We start from the raw sequence: 13,239 nt of genomic DNA, 5'->3' as shown, positions 1-13,239 counted from the left end.
ACAAATCGACTATTTAGTAGAAAGAGGAGCCACGGTAGAAGACGCTAAAAGGAACATAATTAACTACTTGGACAAACATATGCGAAATGATATTATTTTTAAAATCTGCGTGGGAATAAATGACTTACTGGATCTGAAAAGGAATCGCTGGGGAAATATATTGTGCCTTCTGAAAGAAAAGTATCTGCCGTGTTTGAAGACTTGAAACTTCTAAAGAAAAAAAAATTGATCAATGTCCAGCAGCTATTGTGGATTTTATTACCATTCCTCCGGCATGTTTACGTGAGTACAATAATAAAATATTGTAGTCATCGTGTGTATGATTTAGAAACTATAGCTATGATGCAAAAACAACATGCTGAAGATGTGCAGAAGTTAAATTCACAATTGCGGGGATTAAACATGGACAGAGAGTGTGCCTCGTCAACGGTGGAATGGGCGGAAAGTATCATGAGAAAACACAAGAAAAGATGTGGACGCTCTCGATACATTAAAGAAGTGTATAAACTCTCATTTCAACACTTGTATGATGGTTTACATGCTAAATCGGAAATGAAACACGCTTGGTTCGAAAAACTAATTGCTGGATTTCGCCGTGATTTAAACAAAAAGGAACAAAAGTGCAAACGTTAGTTTCTCTTGTACTTTATTTATATAAACGATATTCACTTTCTAAACTGTTTATAAACTCGCCAACTATGCTCCTGAAAGTATTAGGGGGGCCGTGACAATAACTATCGTGTGTACTGATGAATTATTTACGTAAGTTCTGAGCTATGTATTCTCCATTACATTACAAACAAAATCCGTACCAATTCGTTCCGTTTGAATTTTCCACTGCTATTTTGTATCAACCCAGGGAGCCATATTGTAAAAGTAGGTCAGAGAAGTGCTACAACGACATGGACATGTATTTTGTGTGTTCTATTCCGTAATATACTATATATTTGTGTCTGTGGTATACCTATGGGATTTATATTACATGAACCGTGAGTAGATATCGTTGTCATAAACTGTGAACCACTTAATTGAGTTTTTCAAGCCGATTTAGTTCCGCCCGGATTTCGGGCGGAAACTGCATCAAAGAATTAGTGCTTCGGAAATGAGAGGTCGCAGTCGGCAAAATCATATCCGATAGAAAAAAGGCTGACCAGCGGCCTCTCATGTTATGGGAGTAAAAGACACCCGTGCCGCTGCCGAAAACTAAAACTTTTCCGGCATGACTATAGCTTTGATAAATCATTTCTGGAAAAAAACAATATACATTGCAGAAGTTTTTGAAAAAAAAAAAATACAGATGAAAAAAACAAAAGAACTCTGGACCTCAAATTTCAATATTGTCGCTCTATCCGACTGAGCTAGCTGATCCTTGACCAAATGGTCTACAGTTACAATTGTATATCCAAAACGAAATCAAGGGTAGGTTTCTGTGTATATGAAGAGTTACAATGCAATGGGACAGAGACCATGCATAGTTTTTTGCATTGGTATTGGATAATTTAATTTATAATCCGTTTACAAGTAACTGATATCAAAAGCCAATATGTCTAAGTTACAATTACGGGTTAGTATCAACCTTTTTCGACCGAATGGAGGATGGACGGTTATCGACCGATGGTCAGTGGTCACAAACGGTAGTCAAAAACACTAACTATAGACCACTGAGATACCTGGTCATAAACACTAACTATAGACCACTGAGATACCTGGTCACAAACACTCACTATAAACCACTGAGATACCTGGTCACTAACACTGACTATAGACCACTGAGATACCTGGTCATAAACACTAACTATAGACCCTGAGATACCTGGTCACAAACACTCACTATAAACAACTGAGATACCTGGTCACAAACACTCACTATAAACCACTGAGATCCCTGGTCACTAACACTGACTATAGACCACTGAGATGCCTGGTCATAAACACTAACTATAGACCACTGAGATACCTGGTCACGAACACTCACTATAAACCACTGAGATACCTGGTAACAAACACTCACTATAGACCACTGAGATTCCTGGTCATAAACACTAACTATAGACCACTGAGATACCTGGTCATAAACACTAACTATAGACCAATGAGATACCTGGTCACAAACACTCACTATAAACAACTGAGATACCTGGTCACAAACACTCACTATAAACCACTGAGATACCTGGGCACAAACACTCACTATAGACCACTGAGATACCTGGTCACAAACACTAACTATATATAACTGGGATGCCTGGTCACAGGTTTTTTAACCAGTGACTAAGTAAATAGCTAGCCGCGTGCCTTCGATCATGCAATGCCATACCCACTGGTGCAGGGACCGAATGTGAGCGTAAACCTGGAGGATCCAGGATGATTGTTATCAATATCATTACAAATTCAGTAATGTACACAGTATGAAAATGATATGCTCGCTCCATAAATCATCATGGGCTAATATCTAGTAACAAGTAAAAAGTAATAACTAAATGAGCTAAAATTTAATTGTATAGTGTTGTTTTTACTATGATACAAATTGTAATACTAATATAGCCTTACAGCTGTACAAATTTTATTTACTATATTTTAAATACCCAAAGATCCCTACAATATGTCTATTAACCAAATATTCAATTAACTACAGGTCATTTTGTGTGGATAGTGAAATATTATGGAAGACCGCCCAGTGAAGGAAGATGGACAATGATGGTCTATTACTCTAGATCTGGTGAAGTAAAATTTCAACACAGACTGTGTTCTAAAATCAAAAGTGGAGTTATCTCCCCTAACCCACTGACTTGCTCATTGATATCTGTTTTGTATGCATATCGAGGCTTTCTTCAAAAGAGCGGAAGAGTCAGAAAAAAACGTTGTGCATTGTAGTTCACGCTTTTAGGTGTCAGTTCGTATGAAGAGTAGCAGGACACCGTTACATCTAAAATAGGCAACACAAATTCCGTGTCGAAATGTAGATAAGTGGTGAAAGTGTGAGTCTCTGATTCGTTCACTCTAACTGCAAACAATGGAGTTGTCATTCGTAAAGTCCGTCCTACCCTTTAACAAAATGTTTTTTTTGCCGATAAGAGAAGTATTAAATTACTTTTCATGACATAAATTACTTTCATTTGAACGCACTGCTGTTTCCACTTATAAACCTTTTTGTACCTGGCAATTTTAAATTAAACTTTATACAGAGTAAATGTTTATTTATCGATTTCGTTATCAGTTTTCTGTAAAAAAATGATGCATTATTAGGAACCCATGGTAGTTTCAGTTTCACTGACACAAGTCATTAGTTACACCATTTCGCTACCAGACAGCTTTTATTCTGACCGAGTTCATATGAAATATTTGTTTAAGTATTAATCAGTTGCTGTAAGCTGTTAAGGATCATATTAACGTTTATAAATTGTTACAAAACCTGAATTATTAAGATAAATCAGCACCTTCTGTTCAAATATGATTTTTTTTCACTATATTTTTTATTTTGTGAATATTGTTTACTCTACCCTTCCTTTATCTTTCAAAGCAAAATGTGTCGAAATTCGCTAAAAACAAGATGTTTTCCATTTTGTGTACTCTGGTTCTTTTCAATATATACTTTGCACGAAGAAAATAGTATTAGTCTGAAGAAAACTTCGAGGAACAAAGTAGTAAATGTGTATTGTTTTAATACTAAGAATACCCATACCCCCACTTCAGATGTCAAAGGTTAAAGCTCTATTAAGTTTTCATTACACGAGTCTAAAATGTAAACTTGTGGTCAAAAAGAAAGATAAAAATAAACTCAAAAGGAGAAATGATGTAAGTTTATGTTAATAATATCTTTCGAAAGTGTGTCAATATTTCAGCTCTGTTGAAGAGACACATACAGTATCAAGTTTTATCACATACCTGTTGAATCTTGTTATAGTAATACAAGCAATTTTCAGACCATGAAATACAACGTTCTGTATTGCACATGTGCAATACGGAATGCATTTTGGGGGAATCATGGAACATATTCAAGTTAATCGCACAAGAATAAGAAATATCAATATTCTTAATGAATAAGGTCGTGAACCATCTTATATATAATTAATTTGACATGTTCTAAAATTGAAAAACCTTTCTGTTTCCTTAATGAGAATTCTGTTAGTATTTTTCAATTTTTATATTCACAGGAACCTGGGTATTAAAGAAACCGTTGATAAATTGTAGTCCACTGTTTCGTGATGAGTAACTGCACGCCGACAGATTTGCAAATACCAAAACATCCAAGGATAAAATTATCGTTCATCACTTGTCGCCTATTTTTAGTAATACATACATAATGTACATTCCGCCCTTGACAGGTGCACTTTTCATGGCAGGCCAGATTTGCTTCAAAGCACCTCTTTGTTCCTTTCTATTGAGCTTGGAAGATTTTAATGAAACTTTGTATAAAGCAAGTGTTGATATTGATTTTGTTAGCTGTTTTAGAAATTGAATCGATGCATTAATCGATATCAGGTGAGTTTCAGTTTCTATTACACTAGGGTATCGTTACAGCGGCTTGTTTACAGAAAGGTTACACAACAAACAGATGAGTAACGCGTTTGATCAATTCTCGAAATCCCAAATATTGGATAGATAAATGCATCAATAGTTTATTAATAACTTGTTGTATTATTTTAACATCAAATATTTAATGTGTTTTTATTAAGCATAATTTTTTCTTCTCAACCGAGCTGCACATTTAAAAGCCTGCAATAAGGTCGTGACTTATCTGATATATAATCAAAGTCTAAAATGACAACACCTTATTACACTAGGGTATCGGTACAAAGCCATGTTTACAGAAAGGAACGAAGACGTAAAAATGGAAATGGAGGAACGAAGACTACACATGGAAATGGGGGAACAAAGACTAAACATGGAAATGGGGGAACGAAGACGTAAAATTAGAAATGGAGCGAGATTGAGTCTTCGGTGTTTTACTTATATTTCGACGGTCACAAGGACGTTTAACAATTTTTATCGCTATATAGATATTATATCTTCTTTTTTTTCTTTTTTTTTCTATGAAGTAATTCATTTATTTACCTTTGTGATGATAAATGGTAAATATGTTATTGTTATATATGATTCGGTATGAGCCTAAACAATCGATTTTTCCTATCTCAAAGTTAATACTATATACCGGGATATTTTCGCCCAGTCAATCTTTCGCCCTTCGCCCATGAACTCAGATTTCGCTTAGTCTTAACTTCACCCTTCATATGCTGTTTACAAGTATTCGCTGTAATGATAAATTCGCTATCATTACAGGGGGCAAAAGGCGAAAATTAAACTGCAACGAACATTTCCCGGTAATCAGGAATTATATATTAAGGAATACGATAAAAGTAGCCATCTTGAAATAAAATATCTCCTCATCGAATAGCAATAACAAATAACAACACTTGAAATATACATTAATTATACCTAGTATACTGAATGTAGTGACATCGCTTACCATGAACAAGAATGAGGGTCTCAATGCAAGTTGACCTACCAGGGTTGGTTAATGCACCATCTGTCACCATGATCATTAGTTTTATTAAGATATGATAAAATCATCAAACATACATTTTATACCTGATACACGGCACATGCAGTTTTAATATTGAGACTAAAATGTGACAGCTAGTCTCGACCGGAAAGTATTTTAAGTTAATACGTAATAAGAATTCTACCTTGAAAGGAACATCATATTATTTTATGATATTTACATTTGCATGGCATTGTCACTATATAGCCTCTTTGAAAGCTGTGTCGTTGATGGGACTTTAATAACCATGCCTCACGAGACACAATTACCATGTCGCACGAGACACAATTCTTAGCGTATTAATTACAACACTGACTGGAACTACAATATCCAATGTAAATAAACATGACGGCTGCTGAAATATCGCTGGGCATTGTGAGATTTGATAATGTCATTGTAAAGTTATGTGCAAAATAAAAAATAAAATAAAAAACACTTTTATTACAACGAAAACAAGACCAAGGTCTGCAATATCGTACAAAATGCAACGTTAGATGACCGTATCGGCCGAGAAGTTCCGAGTGGGTGTTCACTGTATTTATCCATGCACGAAATTTGTTCCGGGGGAATATCGAAACAATTTCAAATCTAACTTTCAGCTCAGATTTCTATTGAAAAACTGGAATCACCCTATAGACATATCATACGCAATTGTATTGATTCTAAATTGTGGAATAAATTTGAAGTGTTTGTTAAAATGTCAAAGTACTACTTTGTTTGCCAATCAGCACGCAACAATACGCTGTTCAAACTATTGAACGAAATTGTGTGGACTGTCGATAAGGCGGGCATTTTTAATTTTAATTATAAATTATAAGTTAAAAAAGAACATAAGAGGCAGAGAAAACGTAAATATAAGTATTGAATGACACAGCTTTGCAAGCAAACAAATCATAATGCGCTAGCGCGCATTATGCTGTTTGCTTGCAAAGCTGTGTCATTCAAATAGATCATAAATACCATACAAAAACAGTTCAATGCTAAATTAAATAAGCTTCAAGTATAATTCCTTGTTGTTTAAATAGCCATATTTCAATATAATTTTGCAAATGGGTATTACAATTTGGTAAAAGAATATTTAAATTGCTGTACTTTGCAATTTGTTCAAAATAGGTTATAACCATGATAGGGAGGGAACTACAATAATCTTCAGCTTTGTCTATGTATTGATAGGGTCAATCACAGGGATCCACGTAGCATACATTTGGTATTTTCCTATATACAGGTATAAGGTGTTGGGTGTATGCTAGGTGAGATTGGGTGTCAGTTAGAGAACAATAGGATTTAATTACAGGTAAACTATAGTCTGTACTATAAAGTGTCTTACCATATGAATATGAACGTATACATAGGATTTAATTTTTGTGTTCAATTTTATTTATTTATAAAATTGTTTCCACTTCATCTATTATAGTCTTCATCATAATAATAGGGAATTTAAGATTAAATGTCTTAACTTAATATATTATTACAATACAATTTATAAGTAAGTGTAAGTGTCACATATCGATATACATTAAAACAATAGATTTTACAAAACGTAAAAGCTATTTCAAAATTTAAATCAATCAGATATCGCCATCCAGCCAAATCTGGCTTATGAGACACTAAAAGCCATTATCCCACCTTAAAATAAAAACACAAGCACCGTACATAACTGGCGCCATTGAGCTAAAATTTGGTGGGGATGTTTCGGGGCCTCAAAAATGAAACTTAGCTATACATTTGCTTTAAAATGCTATTCCTCCTTAATGCCTAAATGGATATTGCAACCAAATATGGTCTGAAATATCATTAGGGGAGGAAGGAGGACAACCGTTTCATGAATAAATGAGGCTGGTTCGACCCCTGGGGGATAGAGAGGGCAGCGTCCCAAGAAAGGAAATTACCTAAAATCCTGCTTTTAAACACTACTCGTTAATGCCAAAAGTAGATTACAGCAATTTCAGTATAAAACATCATTTAGAAACAATCATAAATGAGGCAGGTTTAACCACCATTGACAGCGGGACGGGGCCTTATTCAGATTTAGGTTTAAATGCTTGCTGATAGCTTTACTGACAAATAGTTACCCACTGCTGACCAAAACTACTATCATGGAAAACAAATTCTTAGAATATTTCATTGAAAGTTGAAAAGTTACCATTCTCCCTGCTCAGTCTTTGTAGTCAGATGACCGTTTAGGCCCATGTGCCTCTTGTTATTAAAATGTTACTATTCTGTCTATACCACATGCCTACGGCGCTATTAACCAAAACTTTATTACGGTATATGGTACGAGTTGTTCTCTTCAATTTTATCTTACAAAGTATATTCCTGTAAAGTATGGAATACATGTATGTGTCCGTAGATTAAATGCTTCTTTGCATTCATTGAGACTGGAAGAAAACGAAATGTTCCTTCAAAACAAAGACATTGTAAGGACTGTACCTCCACATATGTGAAAGATGAATTTCGCAGTCAACTGTTATCGTATCAGTGGCAATTCATAGACAATGCATTACAGAATTTTAAATAGTCTTTGATATTAAGATCAGTTAATGAGGCTTTACTTCATCAACAATAAGTAAAGATTTTAATAGCATGCAGGCGGCTAGTACTGTAACTGTTATAATAACTGTAAAATCGTTATTATTTTAATGTAGAATAACGGTATCCTTTTTTGGTTTATTTAAAATTCATATTTCATCTACTACCACGTGTCACTATAGTTCTTTACAAAGAATACAAATGGAATATTTCTCTGATTAAAGCAGACATAAGTTCTTAATAATGATATGTATTACACTACAATCTACATCATTTTGAAACAGACCAAATTGTAATCAGGTGTGAAAATTGAAATGTATGCTAGGTGAGACTAAACCGTTTCTGTGTACTAATAGGGTCGTGATCCTAGGGATCCTTACTGTTGTCTGTGTACTGATAGGGTCGTGATCCCAGGGATCCTAACTGTTGTCTGTGTACTGATAGGGTCGTGATCCCAGGGATTCTAACTGCTATCTGTGTACTGATACGGTCGTTATCAGTTATCACATGGATCCTAACTGTTGTCTGTGTACCGATAGGGTCGTGATTACAAGGATCCTTACTGTTGTCTCTTTACTGATAGGGTCGTGATCACAGGGATCCTCACTGTTGTCTGTGTGCTGATAGGGCCGTGATCACAGGGATCCTCACTGTTGTCTGTGTACTGATAGGGCCGTGATTACAGGGATCCTTACTGTTGTCTGTGTACTGTGATAGGGCCGTGATTACAGGGATCCTTACTGTTGTCTGTGTACTGTGATAGGGCCGTGATTACAGGGATCCTTACTGTTGTCTGTGTACTGATATGGCCGTGATTACAGGGATCCTTACTGTTGTCTGTGTACTGATAGGGCCGTGATTACAGGGATCCTTACTGTTGTCTGTGTACTGATAGGGCCGTGATTACAGGGATCCTTACTGTTGTCTGTGTACTGATAGGGCCGTGATTACAGGGATCCTTACTGTTGTCTGTGTACTGATAGGGCCGTGATTACAGGGATCCTTACTGTTGTCTGTGTACTGATAGGGCCGTGATTACAGGGATCCTTACTGTTGTCTGTGTACTGATAGGGCCGTGATTACAGGGATCCTTACTGTTGTCTGTGTACTGATAGGGCCGTGATTACAGGGATCCTTACTGTTGTCTGTGTACTGATAGGGCCGTGATTACAGGGATCCTTACTGTTGTCTGTGTACTGATAGGGCCGTGATTACAGGGATCCTTACTGTTGTCTGTGTACTGATAGGGCCGTGATTACAGGGATCCTTACTGTTGTCTGTGTACTGATAGGGCCGTGATTACAGGGATCCTTACTGTTGTCTGTGTACTGATAGGGCCGTGATTACAGGGATCCTTACTGTTGTCTGTGTACTGATAGGGCCGTGATTACAGGGATCCTTACTGTTGTCTGTGTACTGATAGGGCCGTGATTACAGGGATCCTTACTGTTGTCTGTGTACTGATAGGGCCGTGATTACAGGGATCCTTACTGTTGTCTGTGTACTGATAGGGCCGTGATTACAGGGATCCTTACTGTTGTCTGTGTACTGATAGGGCCGTGATTACAGGGATCCTTACTGTTGTCTGTGTACTGATAGGGCCGTGATTACAGGGATCCTTACTGTTGTCTGTGTACTGATAGGGCCGTGATTACAGGGATCCTTACTGTTGTCTGTGTACTGATAGGGCCGTGATTACAGGGATCCTTACTGTTGTCTGTGTACTGATAGGGCCGTGATTACAGGGATCCTTACTGTTGTCTGTGTACTGATAGGGCCGTGATTACAGGGATCCTTACTGTTGTCTGTGTACTGATAGGGCCGTGATTACAGGGATCCTTACTGTTGTCTGTGTACTGATAGGGCCGTGATTACAGGGATCCTTACTGTTGTCTGTGTACTGATAGGGCCGTGATTACAGGGATCCTTACTGTTGTCTGTGTACTGATAGGGCCGTGATTACAGGGATCCTTACTGTTGTCTGTGTACTGATAGGGCCGTGATTACAGGGATCCTTACTGTTGTCTGTGTACTGATAGGGCCGTGATTACAGGGATCCTTACTGTTGTCTGTGTACTGATAGGGCCGTGATTACAGGGATCCTTACTGTTGTCTGTGTACTGATAGGGCCGTGATTACAGGGATCCTTACTGTTGTCTGTGTACTGATAGGGCCGTGATTACAGGGATCCTTACTGTTGTCTGTGTACTGATAGGGCCGTGATTACAGGGATCCTTACTGTTGTCTGTGTACTGATAGGGCCGTGATTACAGGGATCCTTACTGTTGTCTGTGTACTGATAGGGCCGTGATTACAGGGATCCTTACTGTTGTCTGTGTACTGATAGGGCCGTGATTACAGGGATCCTTACTGTTGTCTGTGTACTGATAGGGCCGTGATTACAGGGATCCTTACTGTTGTCTGTGTACTGATAGGGCCGTGATTACAGGGATCCTTACTGTTGTCTGTGTACTGATAGGGCCGTGATTACAGGGATCCTTACTGTTGTCTGTGTACTGATAGGGCCGTGATTACAGGGATCCTTACTGTTGTCTGTGTACTGATAGGGCCGTGATTACAGGGATCCTTACTGTTGTCTGTGTACTGATAGGGCCGTGATTACAGGGATCCTTACTGTTGTCTGTGTACTGATAGGGCCGTGATTACAGGGATCCTTACTGTTGTCTGTGTACTGATAGGGCCGTGATTACAGGGATCCTTACTGTTGTCTGTGTACTGATAGGGCCGTGATTACAGGGATCCTTACTGTTGTCTGTGTACTGATAGGGCCGTGATTACAGGGATCCTTACTGTTGTCTGTGTACTGATAGGGCCGTGATTACAGGGATCCTTACTGTTGTCTGTGTACTGATAGGGCCGTGATTACAGGGATCCTTACTGTTGTCTGTGTACTGATAGGGCCGTGATTACAGGGATCCTTACTGTTGTCTGTGTACTGATAGGGCCGTGATTACAGGGATCCTTACTGTTGTCTGTGTACTGATAGGGCCGTGATTACAGGGATCCTTACTGTTGTCTGTGTACTGATAGGGCCGTGATTACAGGGATCCTTACTGTTGTCTGTGTACTGATAGGGCCGTGATTACAGGGATCCTTACTGTTGTCTGTGTACTGATAGGGCCGTGATTACAGGGATCCTTACTGTTGTCTGTGTACTGATAGGGCCGTGATTACAGGGATCCTTACTGTTGTCTGTGTACTGATAGGGCCGTGATTACAGGGATCCTTACTGTTGTCTGTGTACTGATAGGGCCGTGATTACAGGGATCCTTACTGTTGTCTGTGTACTGATAGGGCCGTGATTACAGGGATCCTTACTGTTGTCTGTGTACTGATAGGGCCGTGATTACAGGGATCCTTACTGTTGTCTGTGTACTGATAGGGCCGTGATTACAGGGATCCTTACTGTTGTCTGTGTACTGATAGGGCCGTGATTACAGGGATCCTTACTGTTGTCTGTGTACTGATAGGGCCGTGATTACAGGGATCCTTACTGTTGTCTGTGTACTGATAGGGCCGTGATTACAGGGATCCTTACTGTTGTCTGTGTACTGATAGGGCCGTGATTACAGGGATCCTTACTGTTGTCTGTGTACTGATAGGGCCGTGATTACAGGGATCCTTACTGTTGTCTGTGTACTGATAGGGCCGTGATTACAGGGATCCTTACTGTTGTCTGTGTACTGATAGGGCCGTGATTACAGGGATCCTTACTGTTGTCTGTGTACTGATAGGGCCGTGATTACAGGGATCCTTACTGTTGTCTGTGTACTGATAGGGCCGTGATTACAGGGATCCTTACTGTTGTCTGTGTACTGATAGGGCCGTGATTACAGGGATCCTTACTGTTGTCTGTGTACTGATAGGGCCGTGATTACAGGGATCCTTACTGTTGTCTGTGTACTGATAGGGCCGTGATTACAGGGATCCTTACTGTTGTCTGTGTACTGATAGGGCCGTGATTACAGGGATCCTTACTGTTGTCTGTGTACTGATAGGGCCGTGATTACAGGGATCCTTACTGTTGTCTGTGTACTGATAGGGCCGTGATTACAGGGATCCTTACTGTTGTCTGTGTACTGATAGGGCCGTGATTACAGGGATCCTTACTGTTGTCTGTGTACTGATAGGGCCGTGATTACAGGGATCCTTACTGTTGTCTGTGTACTGATAGGGCCGTGATTACAGGGATCCTTACTGTTGTCTGTGTACTGATAGGGCCGTGATTACAGGGATCCTTACTGTTGTCTGTGTACTGATAGGGCCGTGATTACAGGGATCCTTACTGTTGTCTGTGTACTGATAGGGCCGTGATTACAGGGATCCTTACTGTTGTCTGTGTACTGATAGGGCCGTGATTACAGGGATCCTTACTGTTGTCTGTGTACTGATAGGGCCGTGATTACAGGGATCCTTACTGTTGTCTGTGTACTGATAGGGCCGTGATTACAGGGATCCTTACTGTTGTCTGTGTACTGATAGGGCCGTGATTACAGGGATCCTTACTGTTGTCTGTGTACTGATAGGGCCGTGATTACAGGGATCCTTACTGTTGTCTGTGTACTGATAGGGCCGTGATTACAGGGATCCTTACTGTTGTCTGTGTACTGATAGGGCCGTGATTACAGGGATCCTTACTGTTGTCTGTGTACTGATAGGGCCGTGATTACAGGGATCCTTACTGTTGTCTGTGTACTGATAGGGTCGTGATCACAGGGATCCTTACTGTTGTCTGTGTACTGATAGACCCGTGATCACAGGGATCCTTACTGTTGTCTGTGAACTGATAGACCCGTGATCACAGGGATCCTTACTGTTGTGTGTGTAGTGATAGGGCCGTGATTACAGGGACCCTTACTGTTGTCTGTGTACTGATAGGGCCGTGATTACAGGGATCCTTACTGTGGTCTGTGTACTGATAGGGCCGTGATTACAAGGATCCTTACTGTTGTCTGTGTACTGATAGACCCGTGATCACAGGGATCCTTCCTGTTGTGTGTGTAGTGATAGGGCCGTGATTACAGGGGCCCTTACTGTTGTCTGTGTACTGATAGGGCCGTGATTCCAGGGATCCTTACTGTTGTCTGTGTACTGTGATAGGGTCGTGATTACAGTGATCCTTTCTGTTGTCTGTGTACTGTGATAGG

The sequence above is a fragment of the Mizuhopecten yessoensis genome, unplaced genomic scaffold (genome assembly GCF_002113885.1).
Source record: "Mizuhopecten yessoensis strain PY_sf001 unplaced genomic scaffold, ASM211388v2 scaffold193, whole genome shotgun sequence".
Classification (NCBI taxonomy): domain Eukaryota; kingdom Metazoa; phylum Mollusca; class Bivalvia; order Pectinida; family Pectinidae; genus Mizuhopecten; species Mizuhopecten yessoensis.
This window is presented reverse-complemented; position numbering follows the sequence as displayed.